This window comes from Poecilia formosa, unplaced genomic scaffold (assembly GCF_000485575.1).
Source record: "Poecilia formosa unplaced genomic scaffold, Poecilia_formosa-5.1.2 Scaffold230, whole genome shotgun sequence".
NCBI classification, from domain to species: Eukaryota; Metazoa; Chordata; class Actinopteri; order Cyprinodontiformes; family Poeciliidae; genus Poecilia; species Poecilia formosa.
In genome coordinates, this window is record NW_006800169.1 from 192,311 (window position 1) to 218,162 (window position 25,852).

At 39.8% G+C, this 25,852-nt stretch overlaps 1 protein-coding gene and 1 long non-coding RNA gene across 2 annotated transcripts in view; one reads left to right on the forward strand and one right to left on the reverse strand.

Annotated features, from left to right (window-relative positions):
• Positions 1-25,852, forward strand: part of LOC103149503 (carboxypeptidase N subunit 2) — a 71,148-nt gene that overhangs the window by 15,380 nt on the left and 29,916 nt on the right. Inside the window, exon 2 of the mRNA XM_016680027.1 lies at positions 24,816-24,980. The gene's annotated coding sequence lies outside the window, so the exon portion shown is untranslated. The remainder of the gene's footprint in view (positions 1-24,815; positions 24,981-25,852) is intronic.
• LOC107838242 (uncharacterized) lies at positions 8,537-10,234 on the reverse strand. Its single transcript, XR_001664313.1, has 3 exons — positions 9,648-10,234; positions 9,360-9,511; positions 8,537-8,740 (listed from the first exon to the last, which is right to left on the reverse strand). It is a non-coding gene; the product is annotated as an uncharacterized LOC107838242 (long non-coding RNA).

Sequence of the window (25,852 nt, forward strand, 5' to 3'; positions counted from 1 at the left end):
ATAAGTAATTATTGATATAACAGGAGCAGCGGCTTTGACACCTTGTGGAGGGCGTGTCGATGTGGGAGTGACGTCCTCAAATATGAATGGGAAGGTGACGCTGCTCGCTGTGTGTGTATGAGGAAGCGGGTGAGCTGGGTGGTCAGTCCTCGCAAAGTTTGGAGCATGATAATCAAAATTTAAAAAATTGATAAATGTGACAGAACAAAGAAGAGGTTAGGAGTTGATTGATACACGGACAGATGAGATTCCCCTAGTTAACCCAGTGCGGCCGTCTACCACCATTAGTTTGCTGTGTTTTATAATAATAAAACGTGTTTATTATTATTAACGCTTTGGTGCAAAAAATTGATTGAAAATCGATTTATTTACTGCATGTTTATGTCTGTTAAGGCTAAGATGGAACGGCACAGAAAGCAGCCCTATAAACCATTCAGACACGAACACAATAGAGACGCAATCAGATGACTGATGACCCCGTGATAATAACTCAATAGTCGATGGAAAAACCTAATAAGCTTGTATTATTACAAGCTTATTAGCTTGTAATAATACAAGCTAATAAGTACTTTCTACGGTGGCCACAGAAAGTACTGCGGCCACCGTAAAAAAGGCTTACAGTATCAATTATGCCGCATGAACTGATCAGTAGATTATTGCGAGGGAATACAAAAGTATTGCGAGGGAACGCAAAAGTTTTGCGAGGGAACGCAAAACCTTTTGCGAGGGAACACAAAAGTTTTGCGAGGGAACGCAAAAGAAAAAATTCCCCATGTCCCCTGGAGGGCTCCGTAGTGGGCCTTTTCCCCATGTTTTTTTTTTTTTTTTAACAGTGCTCACAATTTTTAGTAAACTTCCAACCATTTCTCAATGGCTAAGGTCCAGACACTCTGTACGAAATTAAGCATAGAACAAATTGAAAGTTGTCTTGTTATCTTTGATATGAAACTAACATAAGACTGTCAAACATGATGGTGGTATTTTGATAGTCTGGAAGGCCTTGGCAGCTTTAGAACCTAAATGACTAGCTGTTTTTGAGCTGTTCTTGATAGAATCGCGAGTTCTGCTCTAGATTAGAAAATCTGAAAGGACAATGTCTGGATAACAGTTGTTGAGTTTATTCTCAATCACACTTTGATTAAGCAGCAGGACAATGATCCAAGACAACACCAACAAGTTCACCTCTGAATGCCTCAAAAGATAAAGTGAGGATTTTAATGGAACCTATTCAAAGTCTGGGATGGTTTCATATGACTTCAAACAGGTCTATGTTAAAAAAAAACTTTCGATGTGGCTGAATTAACATAGTTCTACAAAGAAGAGTACGCCATAGCCCTGTGCTATGCCATAAACTTATGCTAGTTTTTTGTTGCTAATCGTGACACAACCAGATATTGGGCCAGGTGTGCTTGGAGAACTTTTCCCCCATAATTATAAAGTCCTTATTTGACAACTGTGTTTTATGTTGTGTGGGACAACCCCCCACCCCAAAAAACAGAAGAAATCCGTAAGAACCCGTACGTGTGAAATTATGAAGTTTAACACGACGGCCGACCAGATCTCTCACTGTTACACAGTAAAAATGCCAATGTTGAATTAACACCCAAAAGTGTCTATAAGTTGTCCTTAACAATATGAAATGAACTAAGCCTTGACAGATCATGTGATGCGTTTCCCTTTCGTCCGCAGGGCTCGTTAAAACAATGCTGCAGGTTTCACAAACAAACAGCCCTCGTTTTTTTTCCAGTCAACCCTGGAACAAACCTGCAGCAGTTTCCTCTCTCCTTCTCAGCCAGTTAAATAAGTCTGTCCTATGTGTTAACAAGTGTCTCCCTCCACCCCCCACATACCCTCTGATGAACTCTGCTGACCTGGGGGCCTAGATGCAGACGGATAGCAACACGCCTCTCCCAAAACATGATCCAGGCACATGGTTGCCTGACAAGGACCAAAGGTCGTGTCAGTAAAATACGACTCTTTGCTTTCTTCCCCCTTTTCCCTTTTGAGGAGGAAAGGGGTTGTCAGAGGAGGAACAGGAGTAGTGTGTGTGTGTGTGCATCCGTGCGTGCGTGTTTGTTCATGTCGGCTGAAGTGACAGCGTGCACTTGAATTTGGGGAACAGTATGCATGATTTACATTCATGGTGAAAAAAAAAAGGGAAAGTGCGCTCTGTTTTAATTTCCGTTGTTAAACATGTCAGGGGAACATAACGCGATCTGTTCTGGTTACATTTAACCTCAAGTGAACAGAAACACACAACTGGAATTATTGGTGAGTATGGAAAAGTCTTGTGTGGAAAAAAAAAGTACACCCTAGCTGCTTCCAGGTGTGATTACCTCTGTTAAAGGGACAGTATTATGTTTGTTCATGCATTTTACAGCACAATCAACTAACTATGTTTCCTCAAGTTGTTATAAAAATGTTATATATAACAAATATGACTTGAAAGAAATTTGACTTTCTAATTTAACGCCTTAAAATTGGGTCTCTGTCCCTTTAAAAACTCCTGCTGTTCCTGAAACTCTGCCTTTAGGAAGTTATCACATCGTTCCTTCCCTATTAATCCTTTAACATTGTTTCATTGGGAAGTAGCTCGTATAAAGAGCTCTGCAGTTAAGCAGTTCCAACAGATATTTGCTAATTGCTGCTAGCTAGTCTGAAGGAGCAGAGTGTGGGAATTGCGGGGTTAGACTGCTCCGTGAGGCAGAAACATAGAAACTGCAGCTCTGAGGAGGAGCTGCACCTCAAAGGTGGAGCTAGGTCCAACCAGGTGTTTTGCACAGCTGAATGGTTGCCACGGGAACACTCCAAATGTGTTTTTGATGATGGAGTAACATTATAGCATGATCTAAAGCTCAAAACGTTTTACAGAATACTCCCCCCAAAAGCAAGAGCTTGAGCAATTTGTTGCTCTGGCAACCACCTTGATAAGGTGGAAAGACATTAGCGATACCCCTAGAAGGGTTATGAAGCCATTTCCAATCAATCCAGTATCTATTATTTTGCATTGCTAATGATTATTCACAAAATGAAAACAAAGACATTTTACAGCAACTTTGGGCTCAGATGAGCAACCGCTAGACCGGAGCTCCTTAAGGCCAGGAGCTCCTCTATTTACTAAATGTGACACCATCTTGTTTTAGAGTTAAAGATTGCTCCACTCTGGGTCTTAAACAGGTCAGTGGCTCCAACGACTGTAAGGGATTACAACGACCTAGTCAACATCTAAACCACCGGTCTAGTTAAAGCACTGTTTGGAACTCAAGAGTTCCACGCAGAACCAGATGTCTGAAAACCCTGATGAACTGCAGCAGCCAGGTAGAGAAGTATCAGTATCTGCTGATGTCATTTTCTAACATGTCGGTCCTCTAAGTAAAGCTGGGTCGATATTGACGGCTAACATTTATGCCCATCTTGTTGCCATTCGTGTTTCAGGAGGGAGATGTTGGTCAGGTGGGATTTGTTTGATCCAGGGTTATAACAGTTTTGTTTTTTTGATTATACTTTAGTTTTATTTTGTTAGCAGAGAAACAATGTAGAATCACCGTTACAAAGCGTCAAAAGTGTAGGGAATGTATGTGTGTATATTATATCTGTAAATATTGTTTATTGGCCATAGAATCAATGTCGGATAATCATCCCAAATTTTTGTATTGGTGCATTCCTGAAAAAGTCATCTGTGTTTGAAGCAGATGTTCACTAGTTGTTTTGCAAACCAAACCGATTTGGTAGCATGTGGAAATGGAAAAGAATCAATGCCGATTATTCATGAATGAAACAAAGTTCAACGTTGTTTATGTTGTTTTTAGCTTCGGTCAATGTGTGCCCTGCAGAGAGCCAATAAAAAGTTCTTTACATGATCCATGTGACATTTACAGTGAACTTGGAGTCTCTCTGCGACTCACTCACAGGTATATATTTAACCCGCAGGCGTTACGTCTGATAACTACTGAACTTGAGGTTACTTTAACACATGGACAACACTGTGTCAGACTCCCAAGAATCCCATACAAGTACATGTTGCCTTGCTCTGATAAGGGCAATATACTCAATTCATGTCATATTTACGACGGCGTATTAGGGTCATTGTTTATATATAAAAAAAATGGAGGAGTCAATTTCTCCCAAAAAAATTTCAAAAATTTTCAAGAAAAAAATAAGGAAGTTTCTGAGTTTGAAAAGTCAAAAATTTGCTAGAAAAATATCCAAAAGTTTTAGATTGATCTCAGTAATTTTTTAGGGGAAAAAAAACACCTTGAAAACTTCCGAGTTTTAAAAGTCTGTTTTGTGTAGCAAAAGTTTTGACTTTTCAAACTCAGAAATCTCCATTTTTTTTCTAGAAAAATTGTTATATTAATTTCATTGTTTTTTTTGTTTGTTTATTTGTTTATTTTTTTGCAAATTTTCACTTTATGAACTCAGAAATTTCTGTTTTTTTTTCTTCTCAGAAATTTCAGTCTTTGGTGGAAATTTACTCTTCACGTTTTTCTGTCTACAATGGGCCTAATATGCTATCAAGATAAAAACTTCAACTTTTGAAGCTCACAAATTTCCATGTTTTTTGTCTCAGAAATATCTGAAATTAATATAAGATTTTAAGAGTTTTTTTCTAACACATTTATGACTTTTCAAACTCAGAAATGTTCTTGGTTTTTTTCTGGAAATTTTCTGAGACTAAGTCTAAAGACTGAGACTAAATTTCAGTTTTTTGTATTATTTCCTGTTTTTTTCTTCTATGTATGGCACTGACATAATGTCATACATATTCGATCCAGTGTGTGTGTGCTGACAGATATTTTTCCGCCCTCAGTTGTTTATACCAGCCAGAACTGGAAACTAAGCAGACTTATTGGAACTGAAACATTTACAAAGCTATAAAAGATGAACTACTAGCTGTATTGCCTTCGATGTGGTCCGCCACAGTTAAAGTTTCGTATTAAAATAAATAGAAGCAGAGTTTGCTCCTTTCAGCATCAAACATTAACCCTGCTCTTTGTTACTCACGTATTGCAGGCCGCTGGCTCAGCACCAGGCAAGCCGGAGCGGAGAACATGCTTCTAGCCAGGCCAGAACAACCTGCTCTCATAAAGTAACATATTAAATAAACAACCAAAGTCATGCCGTGTACCATAGCCCCACACTCTGTTGCCAGGCCTAATAAAATAGTGCAACAGCCATGTAATGATGTGGGATATTAGAACACCACATTCTAGCGTTTTGTACAATTCCACTCTTTTTATTGTGACAAGATGAACTTGGTTCTGGCTCAACAAAAGCCTAAGAAGCATGAAGAACATGCCTAAATGTGCCTCGAGTACACTTGTTTTTGTACATACTGGCTGGCGTGAGGCTATCGAACTGAGACTAAATATTACAGCCATACAAAGGGAGGTCTCTGTTGTACTCTGCACTCAGCTCAAAGTCCCACTCGGAGAATGCGTTGCACACACACACAAACACACACCTACACACACACAAACAGTGGAACAATAGCAGTGTTTTTCTAACATCTGGGCCGCATTTCTTTCTATGAATTCCCTGACAATGTTTAAACAAGGATTTCCACAAATGTGTGGAAAAAAACAAATTTCCTTCCATTCCTATTTGTCTCTTTGAGTGCAGCTCACTTACTAACTTATTACTGGGTTACCCAAAGGACAAAGAGAAAATCAGCTGATGACACCCCACAAGACATCTGGGGACGTTTCAGTTGCTGAGACCTTTACACATTCTTTCCTTTTTGATAAGGCTTTCAGTCAGTGTTAGGTTATCCAGATCCGACTTCGGCTGGAGGCTCATAGACGGATGGAAGACATAAATTTTCCATACCCTGCTGTTTTCTCCATCTACTCTGTGGATCTGTGGATCTCAGTGGGCCCCCTGCCTGTTCGCCGTTCAGTATTCACAGATTTTCCTGCAGAACGCAGCTTCAAATTATTTACAAAATCCTCCTATTAGTAGATTTTTCCACAGATCTTATCTTAAAGCTGCAGTACGTAACTTTTGTCAATAATATATATTTTTTATATATTTGTTGAAGCTGTCACTATGTCATGACAGTTTGGTATGAGACAGATAATCTGTGAAAATTTTTTTAGCTCCTCTGCCTTATTCCAGTGCTAACTAGAAACAACAAAATCACAGCCAGGAGGAGGGTCTTACTGCTGTCAATCACTCTCCATCCACTCTCTATGATATAGCCAGCACAGCCTGTTGTGAATGCTAAAACTAGTTAGCATGGCCACCATTGACAATGGATAAATGGTTTTCCTGTAATGATGAGTTGTTTCTGTGACATTCGCATATTTAGCTACGAGTACGCGAGGATTATTGACAGCGCTAAGACCCTCCTCCTGTTTCTGATTTGTTGTTTTTGTTGCATTTCTTCAGATGTCAACTGTCTATCTTTTTTTTAATACATTTATTTTTAATAAATTCAAATATGAATTCAGATAACATAACAACCAGAAAGGTTGTTATCTCCTTTTTGCAAGTAACAACCTTTACGCAAGTATTAAACATACTTTTTAATTAAGCCCACATTTCTGTATTAAACAATTACATGTTTTTTTTTTAATGTTCTGGTGTAAAATTCTAATTTTAAATGTATTTTCATTATTTGTAAGTGGAAAATCATCATGATTAAAATGCTTTCAAACATTCACTTAGTGATAAAGTTCCTGACAAATGGGCTTTTCAGTCATTTATTGAGTGGCTCTGGATATAAGTGTGTGTCTCGCAAATTTCTTCCACTCAGAGGCCAGCTGTGGTCCCTAAGGCCCTCCCTTCCCGAAATACCAGGGGTCCACTGTATTGTCTTTCAGCACTGCTGTACACCTGCAAACACAACACCTCTTCATGAACACACAACCAGTCCTACGACGACACACACTTAGGCCGCGCTCATTTTGTCTCAAAAGTGAAAAGCCGGATCTGAGAGTGATGTCACAACTCATCTGAGAGTTTTATACAACTTCAGAAAAGCTACAGCAATGCATCAATATGCATTCAAAAACTTAATAAACAGGTTCCTTAGAAAAAGCTAACACAAGATAAGCTGTATTGTCCCTAAACACAATTGCGGGTAGAAGCACAAAAACACATTGAAAGAACAACAGTAACATCCAGAATATCCGTAATGTACAAAATACAATCAGAACAGTCTCTGTTAGGGCTTATCATTCCAAATTATTAAGGAGGCTGACAGTATAAATGAACATCTATATCCTGTTGTGTTGCATTGTAGGTAATGTATGTAATGGTCCTGGACAGGGTGGTTTGGGTCAACTCTAGTTCTGTAGAGCTGTGACAACTCTACCAGACTTATCTCTATCACTTTGCTTCTTCTCCTCACTGAACTGTTTGACCTGTGCTTATATTCCAGGGTGAGCAACAAAGTAAACCAACAAACTAAGAAAAACTGACCAGATGAAACAAAACTTCTCCATTTCTTATAACAAAAGCATCTGCCGGTGAACCTTAGTACAGACTGCATCTGTGTTAGCCCCAGCCTGGCTGTTTCCTTCCTACACAATTTCACTTGATTCTCATCTCCCTTCAGTGCTTCATGTGGGATTTCTCCCATTGAAGTGGATTCCTCTGGTAGAATTTCAGCCAGACAAATCAGTGAACAAAAGGAGAAGTTGTGAACGATAATGTCGATTCTCTGCGCTGTTTCAGAATTGTAGTTTTAACGATGGTATCGGGGGAAGTGAACAGAGTCGTTCAGTTTGTGTTGGCCACTCCTCCAAATATTGAATAAATATTAACAGCCGCCTCGTTCAGCTTGGCGCTTCTCTCTTTGCAGTGGAGGATGGTTGTTTAAAGGCACCCACGGCTGTCCCAATCTGATATTGATATCAAAAATCTGGTCGATATAAACCAAAAACTAGTATCGAATTATAACGGCCTTCAACCGGGAACTTGGAGAATCTACACTCCCCACCCACTTTTTTAGTTTCATCTTGTCTCATCTTCAGAACCCCCTTTATTTTTTGCAGCAGAGCTTCAACATGGCACCTGGAACAAACTCTCAGTAATTTTGGCTCCATGTCGCAGCGATAGCATTGCACAGTTGCATCCACGATGTGAATCTCTGATCCCACCACTTCTCATAGGCGCTCTATTAAACCCGCTGCATACTCCCCCACTACTGAATCAACTAATTAGATTGATTTCAACAAATTAACCTCATAGTCCTTTTGGATGCATCACAGCACAGTTTGTCCAAATAAAAACAACAGGCCAGTTTTGTGCTGACCAAATATAGATCCCATTATTGGGTTCATTTTGTTCCTTTGGGGTTTTCTGAGGACTGGAACTCATGTCCCTGCGGTCAGACCTTATTTAATGTGCTTAAGGGAGAATAAATAAATGGTTGAATGAGGGCTTTGTTGAATCCAAAATGAAAAAAAAATAAATAAATACTTCTTCAGTCGTAAGTGGTTAAATGTGACCTTTTGCTGTCTGTACATTAAGTCGTATAAAAATCTCCCCTGAACATTGTAAAATCTGCAGCCGCAACCACAATTAGTCAAACATCTTCCACCTTTAACACTCTCTGCTCGTCTCCGGCGCGTTTCTGGTTTTAATCTCTGAAATTGGATTCTTGCTGTTGCTCCGTTTCGTTCCCAGAGCCTTCCACAACCCTGCGCATCTGCTGCCTGTTAATGAAGATGGATGCCTTTGATAGAGGACAGTGGAAAACTCCAGGTGTTGATCAGTAGCCAGCTCGCCGCCCCTGTAAAAGAACAAATCAGCTTCACTAAAGCAACCTTTATTGTGGGTCTACCTTGCCTATATGGAATGTGTGCGCCATAAACCAGCAAAGTCAACATCAACAAGTATTGCAACATGACACTCCTCAGCCTTTGTTATCTGTGGAAAAGTACCAGGGGGAGCGTGGTGTCGCTACGGCGGATTCCCCTGTTGTTTCACAGCGCGGCCTAAGGGAAGGATGGGGGGGAGGGGAGGTTGTGTTGTTTGTGTGTGATTTTTGTGTTTGCTTGCATATGTGTGTGTGAGAGAATGAGGTACAGTTTTTATGATGTGATCCCAGATGGTTTCACCATCGGAAAGTTACCTGGGCCAAAGGGCTGCTGGAAAAATTTGGACCTGCTCTCACCTGAAGCAGCACCTGTCTGACGACGGGAGGATTAGCTAACTGAACGGCGGGCTGAAAGAGATGGGCAGGTTTCATCTTATTGTTTAAATTATCAAAATGATTCTGCACAGGCAATGTTTAGTGGAACTGCCTGTTTATTGACTTGTTTTTTGTCATGTTTGCTACTAAAACCCCTCAGTATGTGCTGCTCAATAAATAAGGAACTATTCCCTCCTGAGTGCACCTGAATACACACCTTCTTGTTAGGAAGAAATCGCTGTAGTTTTGTCCTCCAGCTGAAAAGTGAGTTTCTCGTTGCCGTTTCCCCTTTTTCACCTGTTTCCCCAACAGTTGGCTGTTTCGCACGTTGAAAGGTAGAAACCTGTTTGGTAGGTTTTTGTTTTCTTCCTCTCAAACGGCAGCAAAGAAAACACACATACACACACACACACACACACACACACACACACACACAAAGCTAAGCAGGTACTTGGACTGAATGTCACAGAAATTTAAGTACATCCGGAAGAGGGTGGAAAATTACCACGGCGTATTGTAGGTATAGAAATAAAGAAGGAGTCGATTTCAGCTAAACAAGGTTCAGGAATTTTGAGATTTATCACTGAAATTTTCTCGAAAAGAGAATTTCTGTGCTCCAAATGTTGAAAATTTGCAAGTTTGAAAAAAAACTGCAAAAAAAAAAAAATATGTAAAAAAATCAAACAATGCAAATACCAGCTTGTATGTAAACACTTATTGAGCTTGTTGGGAGCCGTGACAGCTGCTGTAACAGTTGCTGGGAGGAAGGATATCTGATAAGGCTGCTTAGTGCACTGAGGATGCAGCATCCTGGAGTTCAGTAACAGCTTCATGCATGGGGTGGGAGACATTGTCCACCACTTGTGGGGAGTCATAGGTCACCCTAGCACACAGTTGTGGGTGAAGGCTCCTCTGTGAGATGGAAGCTCCGCAGGAGGAGCTATACCTTGAAGGCGGAACTAAGCCCACCCAGCTATTTTGCACAGCTGAATGGTTGCCACAGGAGATCAAAGGATTTCTCAAACATGCATGAAAAATTAAGGCAACACCCCAGGTATGTATTTGATGATGATGATGATGATGATGATGATGATGATGATGGTGGAGTAACATAACATCACGTAAAGCTTAAAAATGTCAATATTACACAACCCTGCCACTTTAAAATACATTAGATTTGGCGGCTACAATGTAACAAAATGAGCCTGAGCTAATGAGTAAATCCTGATATCATGAATTTTTTATTTTGAAGAATTCAAATGCCATATTTCACTTTTTCCCATCACATCCCAAAGGACCGGTCCGAAACTCGAACACCCATTGGAGCACCACAAAGACCCAGAAAAAGCAAAACCTCCCATCAGCCAAGACGAAAACCAGGAGGATTAAAGTCTTGGGAGGAGAGGGATTGTGTTTCCTCCACGTTATTGTGGAGGTGTTTTTTTGTCATGCCCTCTCTCTGAGTGCCTCCACTGTGTGCAAATGAACACACCTTTATTTGTGTGTCACCGAAGAGAGGCTGCCTCCTCTGAGACTGGGACTAATTCGTACAAAACGTCTTTTTTTCGTTCATCCACACGACCTATACACCCATTGAGCTGGAAAACTCAATTCAAGCTGACTTTCACTGACAAAGTACCAGGAAGAGCGATGGTAATTTCTCACTAGTAGTACATTGTGGAACGCTCAGATGACTCAAATAAATCCAGAAATCTAACAAAGTAAACTAATGCCCGTAAAAGTCAGAGGAGCTACTGGATGGGGGGCGGGAGGCTTGAAACAAGCAAAGTTCTGAAGCTGTCTGGGTGCCATCTGCGGACGTGTATGATAGAGTCTTGTGACCGGCATCGCAGAGCATCATTGAATCCAGATGTGAAGATGTGACGGGAGAATTAGATACACTAACTCATGATTTGCCTGAGAGCTTTATCTCGTCCCACGGTGGTGAGTCAGGACAGAAATATTGTTTTCCTCAGCAGACATGACTTGGGGCCAGCACCAGGAGAAGTTATCTGAGGATGCCACAGAGGAAGTGAGGCGGGAGACCAGAGCTGAGGAGATAGACGTAAAAATATCTCTAACTTCCAGTCACTCAGCAAAAATTTTATTTTCCTAAATCTTCTCAGCAGACTTGCATTTCCAGGGAAAGGCAACATTTCTGTTGCCTTTCAGAAATGTTGCCTTGTTGAGGTAATGAACGTAAAAATATCTCTAACTTCCAGTCACTCAGCAAAAATTTTATTTTCCTAAATCTTCTCAGCAGACTTGCATTTCCAGGGAAAGGCAACATTTCTGTTGCCTTTCAGAAATGTTGCCTTGTTGAGGTAATGAAAAGTTAGTAAGACACCAACCGTGACCTTTGAGGTCATATAATGTTTAATACAAAGACAAAAAGATGTCAGCAATGTCCTTGTTGAAGCACTTGTTCCTGGGTTGGAATCATAAAGATGTTTCCACAGTGGGACAAATTCCTGAAAAGTGGACGAAAGTTTCTGGTCTAGTTTCTAGTATACCTGATATAAGACAAAACTAACTTACAAGTGACTTTTTTTTTTAGTAAAATATAGGAACTTGTTTTAAGTTGACAATTCCTTGATCTTGATGACAAAGTTCTCGTTCCAGTGGCAGATTGTTTCACTAATGGCATGGGAAAAATGTCTGGTTATTTACCGAAATACAAATAAAACCTTGGACATCTGCAGATTCTGCAAACCTGTGTGTGGGAGTTGTGCCTGGTGAATATAGGTGATCTGCGCTGGCTGTTGGCTGTAAATAATTTTATTAGCCTAACTGTAAACAGTTTAAATAGTTAGAATAACGTTTTCTTGGATTGTATAGGTGACAGTATACAATCCAAGTGCTGACGTAATGTGGCTTCGACTGATAAATACTCTTAAAGGGCCTTTTTGATGCTAAAATGATAGCAATAGTTTACTTAAAATAAACCTCAGGCTCAGAAGAGGTGTGTGTGTGTGTTGGGGTAATAATTTAGGACTGATTTGCAGAACATGAACCAATCCCAAAGCACTGTAAACTTAAACATGAGCCCACCTGTGTGAGAGCCGAGTCTTGGCTGGAAGTGGATTGTGTAAGCAATGAAGCAACGTTCCAAAGATTTCTCCACAGCAGATCCGGAAGACCGACAGCCACAGAGAAGAACTACTTCAGGCCACTAAACAAAACCACTGACTGTAATCCACTACAGCTTCATTGTTTTTTCATTCATAGCCTATAGCAGTCAACAATCTGCAGATTTATGTCAGATGTAAACAGATTCAGAGTCCCGTCGGATGTTCTGATGTGTAAAACCGCACAACTGAAAGAGGGTGCTCTTTGTTTTTTCACTACCAGCTGTGTTTTCATTGAAGCGACTGCTGTAGAAAGAGACTTCACCAGCTAGTATCTGTAATGGATTGTGAGGTTCACACGGCCATTCGTCATAAACGAGAGAGAAGTCTCCCGGCCAAATATGATGACAAACATAGCGCAGCCATGCAACATTCCAGCCGTTCCTGTTCCAGGACCTGGAACCGTCTTTACATATGACATTCCTTACACATCGTCGACCGTAGACACAAATCTTTTAGCTTATGTAACATGTTTTTGAGTGCAAAGTGCTTTAAATTGCCTTCCTAATATCTGAAGTAAATGTGACGGGGGGTGAAAATGCTCAAGAATTTGACAATTTATGGTAAAAGAGAGAAATGTGTGGGAACTTTTTCTTTTAAATTAGTTGTTTTTCCGTCTATATTTAGCCTGAAGTAGATGGGTCTTGCTCTACACAGAGCTACATTATTTCACTTTGTCTCCAAGCAACAGAACAAAGTCAGAGACAAGGCTGCAGTTAGATAAAGTAAATGTTCTCATGGATGGAAAAAAACAAAAATAAGGGAAAAGATCAACCGTTGTTTTTTTGTTGTTGTTTTTTTTTTAAAATAAGGAACAATTCCTAAAAATAATAACCTTCAGAGCTAAGAAAGAACAGTTTTTTTTTTTTTTTTTTTTCTCAGCATGGAACAGATGTGATTACAATTAGAATGATTTCTTTTTTCACAAAGCGATTCACGATTGTATGAACCTGAATACTTTTGTACCTTTTACAGGTTTCCTTTTACAGGATACCTGACATCCTGCTGCTCTCACTGTGTTGTTTTCAGCGAGAAGCAGCCGCTGCCTTCAGGTAACCAGAAGGAAAACATTCCATGCGTGTTCGTGCCGCGGATATGTCCCGAGCCGTGCTACAACACGAAGCAGAAAACATCCAGTGCATGCTGGTTTTATGCAACACACTGGGCGTCTCCGAGAGATTGAGGCAGCTCGCCGAGCGCATCATGACAGTTGTCTCTCAGTAACCTTTGCTCACATCTACAGTTGTGCAATGCCAGAGAGCTAAATGAGCCTGTCTGAGGCGATGACATGGTTTGCTTTGCTAAATATAAAAGAATTAAATCTTTTTTTTAAAGAACCAGTTTTACGTATTTTCTAGGCACATAACTCCAATATATGGTACAATCAAGTAACTACGTTTAAACCTGTCACGATAGCAAATTTTGATGGACAATAAATTGTCGCAGAGGTTATTGCAATAAATGATAATATTGTTGTTTTGAGACCATTTTTAAATTATAGTGAACATTTAACGCTGGAACTGGAAAGCATTTTAAACATCCAAAAATTAATAAACAAAACAACAGAAACAACAAATAGAATGAGCTATGAAGTCTCTGTCAACAAATTGTCCTTCAGAAAAAAAGGTCTACTTGAGACCAAAACACCAGACTGTAGACTTTAGTCATCCAGTTTTGGTAGAAAGACAGATAAGAGAAAAATGATAAATCATGCAAATGGAAATTATTGAGTCAATTTTAATTTAGCATGTGATTAAGTGATTTATTGCTGCGACAGGGCTAACAACTTCAGTTATTAAGAGATGCGAAAAGAAATTTGACTTTGGAATTTAAAATGAAATTTGAAATTGGGCTTCTGTCTCTTTAAGAAGCTCCTGCTCTTTCTGAAACTCCACCTTCAGGAAGTCATCACATCATGGCTCCTCTATTAACTCTTTAATGTTTTTGCCAGCACTTCACTGAGAAATAGCTTCTATAATGAGCTTTGCAGATGCGTAGTGTTCAAGAAGTGTTTGCTAATTCCTGCTGGCTAGTTTGAAGGAGCTGAATGGGGGGAGGAGGAGCTAGGCCCACCCAGGTGTTTTGCACAGCTTAATGGTTGCCACGAGAGATTAAAGGATTTCTCAAACATGCGTGAAAGAATCAAAGCAACACTCCAGGTATGTTTTTGATGAAGTAATAACATTATTATATAAAGCTAAAAATGTCAATTTGACATCATACTGTCCCTTTAAAAACACAACAGCAAGCACAGAGATGCAGAAGCGACTCGACAGAGCATCTCCATCTCAACAATTAGGGCCAGTGTGAAAATGAAAACCTGCAGAATTAGGAGCCTCCTGTTGTTAAAGCACGCATTAGGCTGCGACTTGATTTTTTCATCCCATTGTAATCCTTCTTTATCTCTGCAGACGTTCACGATAAGAGCAACACAATCCTTAATCCGCGACGACTGTATCTGAAATGTGTTTTTGAAGGTCTGACCCTCGGTAACTTTGGGGCGTCTTGACGCATGCAGGACTGCGGCGCTCGGCTGCTCCTCTCTGCAGGCCAGATCAGGAGATACACATGGCTCTGTTTTCGTCTGACAGTTGCACAGATGAGCTTTTGCTCTCAGGAATGCTGCTGCAACATGTAAAAAAAAAAGGGGAAGGGGGAGTTAACTCTCTGAAACCAGATGTTATGCTTTTAATTATCTTTGCTGAACTGATGTTTTGAAGTTTGGATATTCAGCTGGAAGAAAATGCCAACGTTTTTGTTTACACTGATGCAGGGGACAGCTGAGAATAATCAGATAATTATTTATATTTTTAATCACATTTTCCAGACAAATTTGTAAAAATTGAAGAATTCGGAGTGGCAACTAAACTGGAAATGCAATACGCTTTCTAGCCGTGGCCATCGGCAAGCCGATCTCCAAGCTGAATGTGTCGACAGAGTTGACTTGGCTAGAAATGCTTAGTGCGCTGAAGGAGAGAAGGCGAGAACAACATTAGTCGGAGGAAACACACGGGAGAGATCCCAACTTTGAGACTCACAACATTTTCCAGACTTGGTTCAGTTTTCTCCAATTCAAGGATGGTGAAACCATCAAATACACACTGAACACACACACTGTTCTGTAGTTTTAAGGGATTATAGGGTGTTTGCAGTGACATTCCAAAATGTACCCACTGGCCATCTTGGAAGACATAAAAAAAAAAAATAAAAAAAAAACTGCATCACCGTGGACACATGAAGGGATATTGGAGAAAGAAAGTACATCCATGCATTGCCTATGGCTGCTTTTATAGCAGCAGGTTTCGGCAATGCAGCGCAATCAAGTCACAATGTTACCTTCAGTTCTTATAAAAATGCTGCATATATTAAATATGACTTAAAAGAAATTTGACTTCGTCATTTAACGCCTTGAAATTGAATCTGTCTCGTTAAGAAACTCCTGCTCTTTCTGAAATGCCGCCTTGAGGAAGTCATCACGACATGGCTCCTCTATTAACCCTGTAACGTTTTTACCAGAGTTGCACTCAGAAGTAGCTCCTGTAATGAGCTTTGCTGATGAACAGTTCCAATGGTTGTTTGCTAATTGCTGCTGTCTAGTCTGAAGGATCTGAGAAAGGGAAGAGCTGCTCTGTGAGGCAGAAGCACCTCTGAGGAGGATCTTTGTCCTCGAAGGCGGAGGACAAAGATCCTCCGTCTTTGAGAAAGGGATTTCTCAAAACATGCAAGAAAGAATCAAAGCAACACTCCAGGTATGTTTTTGATGACAGAATAACTTTATAACATGATGGAAAGCAATAAAACAAAGGAAAAACTAAATCGTGTGTCACCACCCCATTAACAGCGTCTGGTGATCTGTTCTGCATGTTCAGTGTGTCCTCAGCCAATTTTTTACTGTAGGAAGATGGAAGGAGAAAACATAAGAAAGTAGCCAGAAGGGATACTTAGGATCTGACAAAGGAAGTTCTGAACAGAGAGACTTGAATACAAGTGAAGATGATTACTGAAATGCAATGATTCATATTTCTGAAACCAGTGCCGTTTGGGAAGAAACGTGAAGCACGGTAACAGCTGAACAAGAAAACACAGTGAACATAATCAAATAATTTAACGTCCAAAATCTAATAATGTCAAAACATGCAAGAGTAACAAAAAACTGGAAACCAAACTACAACAGGTCATGGCAGCCCTATGTGGAGACATGCGTGAAAAAGGCTGCAAATGGGCTGATCAAACTTGAAATGAGTCAATTTCATACTTGGTCTGTCATAAAATGTTACTTTCTAACTGAGGTCTGCAGAACCTGGGAGGAGATCAGCATGGACGCTGTGACTTGTCTGAGTGATGCATGTTGTGACATGGGGGTGAACTTTCTGGGACTTAAAGTCCTGGGAATATTAGTGGCTATCTTGAATGTTTTTCACTGGTGAATATTTTTTTATTTGACAGTAATGTCGCATACCGTTCGCCTCAGAAGTCAGAACGGGTCGTATTATGTGAATGAGCGTATCAACTTAGCAGACATTGGAGTCATAAGATGGTATACCTTAGCAAGAGTCATCAGACTTGCTATGTCGTGATTCGGTTTTAGAGGCTCATCAGGGGCAGAAAACAGCAAATTAAAGGCATTTAAAATGACAAATGAAGATTCGGAGCAGGAAAAAGAGGGAAGGTGACTAGTAAACAGAATTGAACGATGGAGCAAACTAGGACACATGAAGGTTTTAAATAACAAAAACCTGAAGACTGATACTGACATAAGAAACTAAGCTACATCCACAGATATCAGAACATAATGAGGAACTTGAAACTCAACCTGGCTAATGTGTAGAGCCCTAAATGGAAGAAACAGCCCAGAGTAACTCAGACACAAACAAGCAAGAACACAAACAGCTGTGGATCCTGTTTGGAAAGTCTCTGTGTTAAAGTGAGAACAGATGTTTGTTTCCAGAATTTACTGGTTTAGCAGCAGCGCTAATGCTAATAGCTAAAGCTAAAGTCAACAACAAACTGAAGTTCTTCACCCAGAGGCAGTCATTGTTTTTATTATCAAAGTTGATCTCAGTTTGAGTCATTTTTATGCATTAATTGCCTGCCCTATTTGTTGGTCTTTTCAACATGGAACTACAAACCAGATGACCAAACCAGTCATGGCTAACTATCTAGTTAGCTAATTTGAACTGGTTTAGTACAGTTAGTGATCAAATAATTAAAAAAAAAGTATAGAAATTGTTAAACCATTTGTTATTGATTATATTCTCACAGCATGTTTTATGAGAATAGACTTTCTGAAATGCAGTAATCTGACGCATTTGATGGACCTTTTGCTGGAATATCTTAACTCCACATATCTGCACCGATCACACCATCGAATAATCTGTCAGATTAAAAACTCAAAGTTTTTGTTTGACCTTTAACTTCAAATGAAAATAAGGCCCTAAAGAGTTTCTATAAGTGTAATTTATTTTAGTTATTGTTTCATTGTTTTTATTTCTTGTATTGTTTTTTTAAATTGTGAAGCATATTTGTAGTTTTTTTCCCTGTGTGCTATGTCTAAATTTCAGAATTTACTTTTGACATCTTTAAAAACAGTTATGTAAGGCAAATGTTGCTACATTAGTTTCAACAGTCAAATTAAAATATGCTTTCCTGTGAGACCGGCTTATCAGAGAAAAGTAGCTTTGACCAGGCATTAAATATTCTAATAAAACAGGATAGAATAGGAATGCATATTGAGTAGAATGGGAGATATTGTCCAGTAGTTATAATATTTTATTTCACCTGCACTGGGAGTTTTATTTTTTTCCATTGGCAGGAAGCAGAAAATCAGCCTAATTAACAGGGGAAAAAAACAGAAAGAAAAAAACATCAGTCTGTGTGTAACTGATCCATATAATGTGTTTCGCTTAGCAGATTGAGTCACTGAAAGAAACTTGTCGAAGATATTGTCAATGACTGAGCGGGTCTTTAATATGGTTACTGCTGAGCTTTATGGGTTCTGGTTGGCAGACACACTCTGTTAATTGAACACAGTGGAACTGAACCAAAGCTGTTTACCCTCATCCCATTCCCACTGCCAAGCTAAGCAAACAAGCTGCTGCCTTTGACTTCATAATTAGTTGTGAAAACATGCGAGTATTATCACCGTTCAGTAAGCCTGGCCATTAGAAACGTGAAGGGTCCTGCATCTCTGTTCTGTGCTTTTTGGAGACGAACTCAAACCGCAAACCGGTGCTCGTTTCCTTTATCACTTTCACCGTTTTCATCATGTGTGCTCCAGCACTCGAGGTTGTTTTGGTGGAATGTGACAAGTTTGCCATTGCTGAAGGCCAAGACTGCGATCTCATCCGCATGATTTAGCGTTGCTGCATAAACTTTAATTGAGGTCCAGAAGAGTGAGGCAAATAACCACACTCCGAGGAACCCGGATTCCAGCAAACAGGAAAACCTCAGCCATGCAAAAAAAAAAAAAAAAAAAAACTTCCCCAAAAACATTTAAAGAGGGGCTGTGTTCGATCGCTGTGGTTTGGAAGAGCGCAGTCTGTTCCACAGCTTTCCCATCCTTGAAACCTTTCACATCTGCCACAACCACAAACTTTATGATGCTTGATTGGGGTTTTATGTGATAGACCAACACAAAGTGGTGCATAATGTGGATGACCTGTCTGCTATGTTTCAGGGTGTTCATGATGTTGTTCACTAATGTTGTCTAACAAACCTCTGAGGCCAGAAACAGACCAGCTGCTTTTATACTCGGATTCAATTACACACAGGTGGACTCGTTTTACTAATTAAATAACGTCTGAAGGCAAATGGTTGCACTGGATTTAATTAGTGGGGAGTCAGAGTAAAGAAGGCCCAATACAAATGCAGTCCACAGTTTCCATATTTGATTTTTCAAATGGCCATTATTATGTATTTTCTAGGCACATGACGCCATTTCATAGCACAGTCAAGTTACTTTTTATGAATCATAAAATGCTGTTAGAGCTATGGTGGAGCCAGCTGTGGTCCGACAAAAACCAAAACAAAAACAAAACCATCATCCTCCTACCACTTCCCATCATCTCCTGTTGGTCATGTGACTTGTGTGAAGCGAAAAAAGTCTTTCTGTTGCCGTTTTGCGAAATACAAATCTATTTCAATACAGACAGAAAAACAAAACACCTCATCCTAGAACAAAAACCTTTTATCGAAGATGTGAGTTTTTTTGTGTGTGTTTGTTTCCATTAGGCTAATTTATTTTCGGTATTACAATTTGTGCAATTTTATGGTTAATGGTGGGAAAACGGGCTTGTTCTGTCAAAACGTCAGTTTCCGAAACCACACATACGCGCACGCACGCACGCACGCACGCACACACACACACACACACACACACACAAAATCCTCATAATCACAAATGGTTTTTAAAAAGCTTGCAAAGTCCAATGGACTCCGTCTTTCAAACTGTGGAAGGATTAATTTTGTTTTACAGCAGTTATTATTTTATGATTTTTTTGCACCTGATGTTAGCCAACCTTGTATCCATGTCAACCTCAAGGAACTTAATGTCTGACATGTAGGCGTTTTTGGGGTGATAGTTAAAGGGCTAAAAAAACCCTTTCAGTTCTCCTTTAAGGCCTAACCACCAGAATGATAGATGACTTTGTTTTATTTTTTTGTTTTTTTTAAATCACTCTTCATGTTTAGGTGATTTTTCAGTTCCATAGATCAGACAATAATCAGGCCTGGATGTGGCTTGTAAAAATGTCCCTCAGCTTTCCAAAAAAAGTTTATTCATCCCAGTGAATTTATGATTGAACAGCGGCGGTATTCTCACATACAACCGGGTTGGTTTGGATGAGTTTTCTCTTAAAAAATAAAATGTGGAAAATGCCACTTTGTATTTTACTCAGAGTATCATCGGCTGATGTAAAAATTAATTTGATGACCTGAAGCATTTAGGAGTGATTTAAAAAAAAAAAAGATGCAAAAACTAAAGAAATCGGTGAGGGGGAACTGATGTTTTCACAGCCCTGTGGCTCCAAGGTGCCAGTAAGAACGTAGAAGCTCGTAGCTGCTGCTCCCTCCTCCTGCAGAGCTCTCACTTGGCGGATTGTTTATTATGTTGTAAACAAGCTGTAATTACTCTTTGCTCAGCGGCGCTGTGGTCCTGAATGATATGCTCTCCATTCTGCCTGTGTCAACTCTGGCTCACATTCCCACCATTCAAGGTCGGCCCATGCACCGGGCCAGTAAATCCAGTTTGAGGAGCACCATGTGAAATGTGACACGGTGCGCTACGTGCTGCTGGGCTTTACGTGGAAAAGTTTTCTGGAGGTTCCACAGAAATGAAGACACACAGAGAGAGAGAGAGAGAGAGAGAGAGAGAGACAGAGAGAGAGAGAGAGAGGGAAGGAAGGAAGGAACGAAGGAAGGAAGGAAGGAAGGAAGGCTGAAATTAAGGAAGGGGAAGGGAAGAAGAAAAGGAAGAAGGTAAGAAAGGATAAGAAAGGAGGAGGAAGGAAGAAAGACAGAAAGAAATAAAGATGGAGACAGAAGTAAAAATGAAATAAAGGCAGAAAGAAAGAATGAAAGAAAAACAAAGACAGAAGGAAAGGCAGAAGGAAATAAGAAAAAACTGAAGAAACAAATACAACAGAAAGAAAGAGAAGGAAATAGAAATAAAAAAAAGAAAGAAGAAAAAAGAGAGAAGGAAAAGCAATCATGAGAGTACCCTGTACTCGCCATATGGGTGAGGATAGTGTTGCAGGATCTCTCTTTGGTTTCACAGGGTTCACTGAAGCACAGCCACAAGTAAAACCTGACCTGGAGGTAAACAAGCAGCAAGTGGGAGGTGTGAAAGGGGCCAGTCGCGTACATGAAGCTCATCATCAGGCTCTTTGGGCCCCGGTGTCTCATCTCCACATTTAACACCTGCAGGTGACAGACTTCCACGACATCTCGGTGTCGGCCGCTGGGATCTGTTTGCACCGAAGGTGTCATAACGTGAACAAAGGCCAGGGGTGGAAACTCAATAACACGCAGCGACGCAGCACTGGAGACTCCAGGCTCCTGTTAGGGAGTTCAGTACCCATCGGCCGGCTCTAACACACGGCTGAAATTTTTCCACTTCGCACATCAGTTGTGAAGTATTTGAGTCTGCTTTGACCTCCTCAAGCAGGTGGAACGCTGCATGCACGGTTCATAGTCATAGGCCAGCCGAGACCTGGGTGGATTGAGAGATGGCGTTCCTCTGTCAGGGTGAGCGAGAGCGTCGGAGCCCGGCGTTTTAAAGAGACGCAGGAGTTCATCCTGCCATCGATACGAAGTGACGATGGCAGAGTGAAAGAAAAGGGATGTAGCTCCAAAGTTAACAACTTGTTGGTGGTTTGTGTGAAAAGTAAACTTGATTGTAATCTTCCTCTCACTACAGTCCCTTTCAGGTTTAGTCAGAGAACAAATCTAGATTGCTCATTTTCTCTCTGCGTTGGAACGTCCATATTGTTAAAACTCCCCTGGACAGTTGCTGTTCTGGTCCAGTTTGTCTTTTTTGTGGCAAGGAACGACGGGAACAGCAGCTACCTGTGTATTTGTTTTGGCGACATTAGCAGTGATCGTGGCCCCTGTGGTGTAAACACAGGGTTCAAATTGACCTGATGCCCCGTGACAGGATCCCAGCTGATGTCAGTCTGCATGTGTATGTTGAATCTTTTGACGTTTTGTCATGTTATAAATAAAAAGTTACATTTTAAGTGACAGAACACAAAGTAGTGAAGTGTAGGGAAAATTACACACTTATAAAAGAGAATGGAAGTGCATTAATTGGTCAATCTACCAAGGCTAATTAAGCTAATTTTTTTGCAGGTAAAATATTTTAGCTTGTATGTTCCTTGTAGGTGGATGTGTCCTGAGTGGTCTGCAATGCCCCGTTAACTTGAACGTGTTCTAGTCGCTGCATGCATCATCTCACCCAGTGTTTTGTTGGAGTGGATGACAAAACAGATCCACGGGACTTTGGGCCTTTTCAGACTGAACGCAGTTTGAGCATCTGGTTTACACGCGGTGTCTATGTGGGCACGTTTCGAGCGATATCAGGTGTCTAACATAATTTTTAGGCTAGTTTTAACTACAGCTAAAGGCACTAACAGTGAAAATTAGCTTACTTTAGCTAACTTGGGCATAGCCTAGTAAAACAGGCCCTTGTTCTACATTTTGCTTCATACAGAAAGTCTGAACTCTTACCAATTGAGAAATGATTACTTCCTTTAGGTGTGGACTCTGTTGACGTTTTAAATTTTATCTTTAACATTTGACCGTGATGTAGGAAATATGCCAGTTTGATGCTATAAAGCTAACCGTAAATTGCCTGCACAGTAGACAACCATTCTCCACTGCGAAGAGGAAACAGCCAATTCAAACATGGTGGCTGTTAATGCTTATTCAGTATTTGGAAGTGTGACCAACACAGACTGGACTGCTTTGATGGTGAAGTGAGATTTGAATCAAGCGCAGGAAGGAAATGGCCAGGCTGGCTTGGGCTCATTTACATGGTAACACTTTATTTGAATGGGTGTGCATAACACTGACATGACACTGTCATAAACATGACATAACACCTGTAATGAACATAAAGAAGTCTTTATGAATGTTTATTACAGTTGTCATGAAGTGTCATTTGGTAAATAATGACATTTTTAATGCAAAGTTGCTCTTAAAGTTGCTTTGAAAGTCCATTAAAAATGCCAACTTTGCATTAAATGATTATAATTTACAAAATCATGCGAAGTTGGCACTTTTAATGGACTTTTAATGCAACTTTTAATGCCGCTCTGGACCGCCGCAGCACTTCTCAGTTTCACGACTTTTCTCAGCATTTGGGATCTGAACACTCGCCAAACTAGATCTCATTTAGAGGTATCATAGTGACGATGGTGAAAACATAGAGGTTTTATCCATAAATCATTTGAAAGTCGTGTGTCATTTTTTTGTTTCCTCACAGTTATGCGTTTTTTCTTTTTTGTTTTGTTTTTTGTTTATTTGTTTTGTGTTTTTTGTTTTGTTTTTTACCAGGAATAATTGTTCTGTTCTGCAAGCACAGTGTCAGAGTGTCACAGTGACACCTCCTTTCCTCAAGGACCAGTGCCTTGCATATTTTAGTGTCTCCTGTCTGAACACATGATTTAAACATTTGAATCAGCTCTGATTCAGATGTTTAAAGGAGCCTACTGCTGATGTTGATGTTGAAGCAGGAAATCTGTCAGCATTACTTACCCTGGTATAGACAATTCATTTTAAGAATGAATTGTCTATACCAATTCATTTGGTATAGACCAAATGAATTGGTATAAAAGAACTGGTTCTTTTAAACCAGTTCTTTTGATTTAAAAGAACTGGTGAATGTTGGATATCTAATATACTGTTAAAAATGCTGACAAAATGGTCATCAAGATGAGTAAGACAGTAAGACAACATCTTAGGGTCATTGTAGATAGAATTTAAAAAAGGAAAAGAGTACATTTCCACCAATAAAATCTCTGAAATTTTTATGAAAATAAGGACATTTCTGAGTTTGAAATGGTGAAAATTTGCTGACGGAAAAGTCAAACGTTTTTTGAGATTAGTCTCAAAACTTCTTGCAAATTTTCAACCTTTAAAATTCAAATATTTCATAGTTTTTATTCTCAAAAATGTCCTATATCAATCTCAAAATTTCTGAGTGCTTTCCTAGCAATTTTTCAACTTTTCAAACTGAGAAATATCCCAATTTTTTCCTCAAAAATTCCTGAAATTAATCTCAAAATATTTGCTTTCCTCTAGCAAATTTTTTTACTTTTAAAACTCAGAAATTTTCTTGTTATTTTATTGAAAATTTCTGTGTTTACTCTTGAAATATCTGAATTTTATTTCTAGTAAATATATAACTTTTTAAACTCAAAAATAGTTTTTCCTAGAAATTTTCTAACAATCTCAAAATGTTGAGATTTGGCAGAAATTCACTCCTTTATTCTGTCTACAACGGCTCCACTGAAGACCAGCTTATTGTTGGATTTATACTGCCTAATAATAAGAATATGTATTTCAATGTACAATTTTAAGTACAAATTGTGATGGTTGTATGTGCAAACATAATTGCATTAAAAAAATAAATAAATAAAAATACAAGCAGCGGATGTGCTGGAACTGAAAGGAACCCAGTTCTGTTCTAATTGTATTTTGGGGCTTGCTGCTCGTACGCGCCGTGTCGGCTCTGCATGCAGGCAGGAATGTGGAGCAGCATTCAGTCATCCAGCTCTCCTGTCCTCCATCACGTCAGCCACAGCTGTTGTTACTGTCCCTCAAAATCCAGCGGACGTCGACTCGGCACTGGGTCAGAGTTGACATCCAGGCTGATCCCACATGTTGCTTTGAGGAAAGATGGCTGGCAACCGAACAACAACAACAACAACAACAACAACATCAACATAGAACATGCAGGCATTTCAGTCAGGTTACCTTTGTCTGGTATTGAAATTTAAAATATGTGAAATTCTTATGCTTGCTGCATTTCACCTCCATTCCACCAGGGTGCTCCAGAGGTGCCCTGAGGATAAACGTCAAGGTTCCCCACTGTGATGTCTGCAGAAACAGCCTTACACACCTTTTCAACATTGTTGTTGACTGTGTTGGCTGTCCTCCCTAAAAGTGGGCATGTCCAGGATTCACCCATCCATGGCTCCTGGTTATGGACGGTAAGCTGTCTTCCTTTGGTGTTTGTATGTCTTTCACAACCTGAACCTGTAACCATGGTAACATCTGTACAAAACTCATGCACCATGAAGCTGCATGATACAACCACCTGGCCTCTGATGGACACACAACGTTGCCCCATTGAACTCATGTAGTCCAGATGCCATGACGATGGCCATCCATCACTGTGTACCAAAATAAGTTCTATCTGGACTGTCTAATTTTCTACTGAAGCAGCAACTATGATTTTTCTAAATAATTTAACACTACAGTCATGAATCAGGAGCAGTATTGTGTGTTTTTCAGACATAGTGCCACTTTATAGCACAATCAAGTAATAAAGTTACCTTTAGTTATAAAAATGCTCTGTATATTAAACATAACATAAAAGGAATTTCACTTTGTAATGTAACTCCTTCACATTGGCGTCTGTCTCTTTAAGAAGCTCCTACTTTTTCCGAAACTTCGTCTTTAGGAGGTCATCACAACAACTTTTCTTTATGAACCCTTTTGATGACATTACCAGCATTGAACTGAAACCTGTAATGAGCTCAGCACATGCTCAGTTCCACCAGGTGTTTGCTAATTGCTGCTGGCTAGTCTCAAGGAGTCATCACTCGGAGAGAGCAAACGTTTTGCAACCCTGAATGGTGTCTTTTTGATGAAGAAATAACATGATGTAAAGATCAAAAAAGTTGATTTTTACATAACAAACAATTAAAAAAAAGGGGGGGAAAATGCATTTAAAAACTTATTGTAGCTTTTTATAAAAACATTATACTTTTGGTGAAGTATAAATTTGGAAGCTCCCACATTTAGTAAACCCAAGCATGAGCAGGGGCGGATCTAGAAAAATATTTATGGGGTGGCAAGA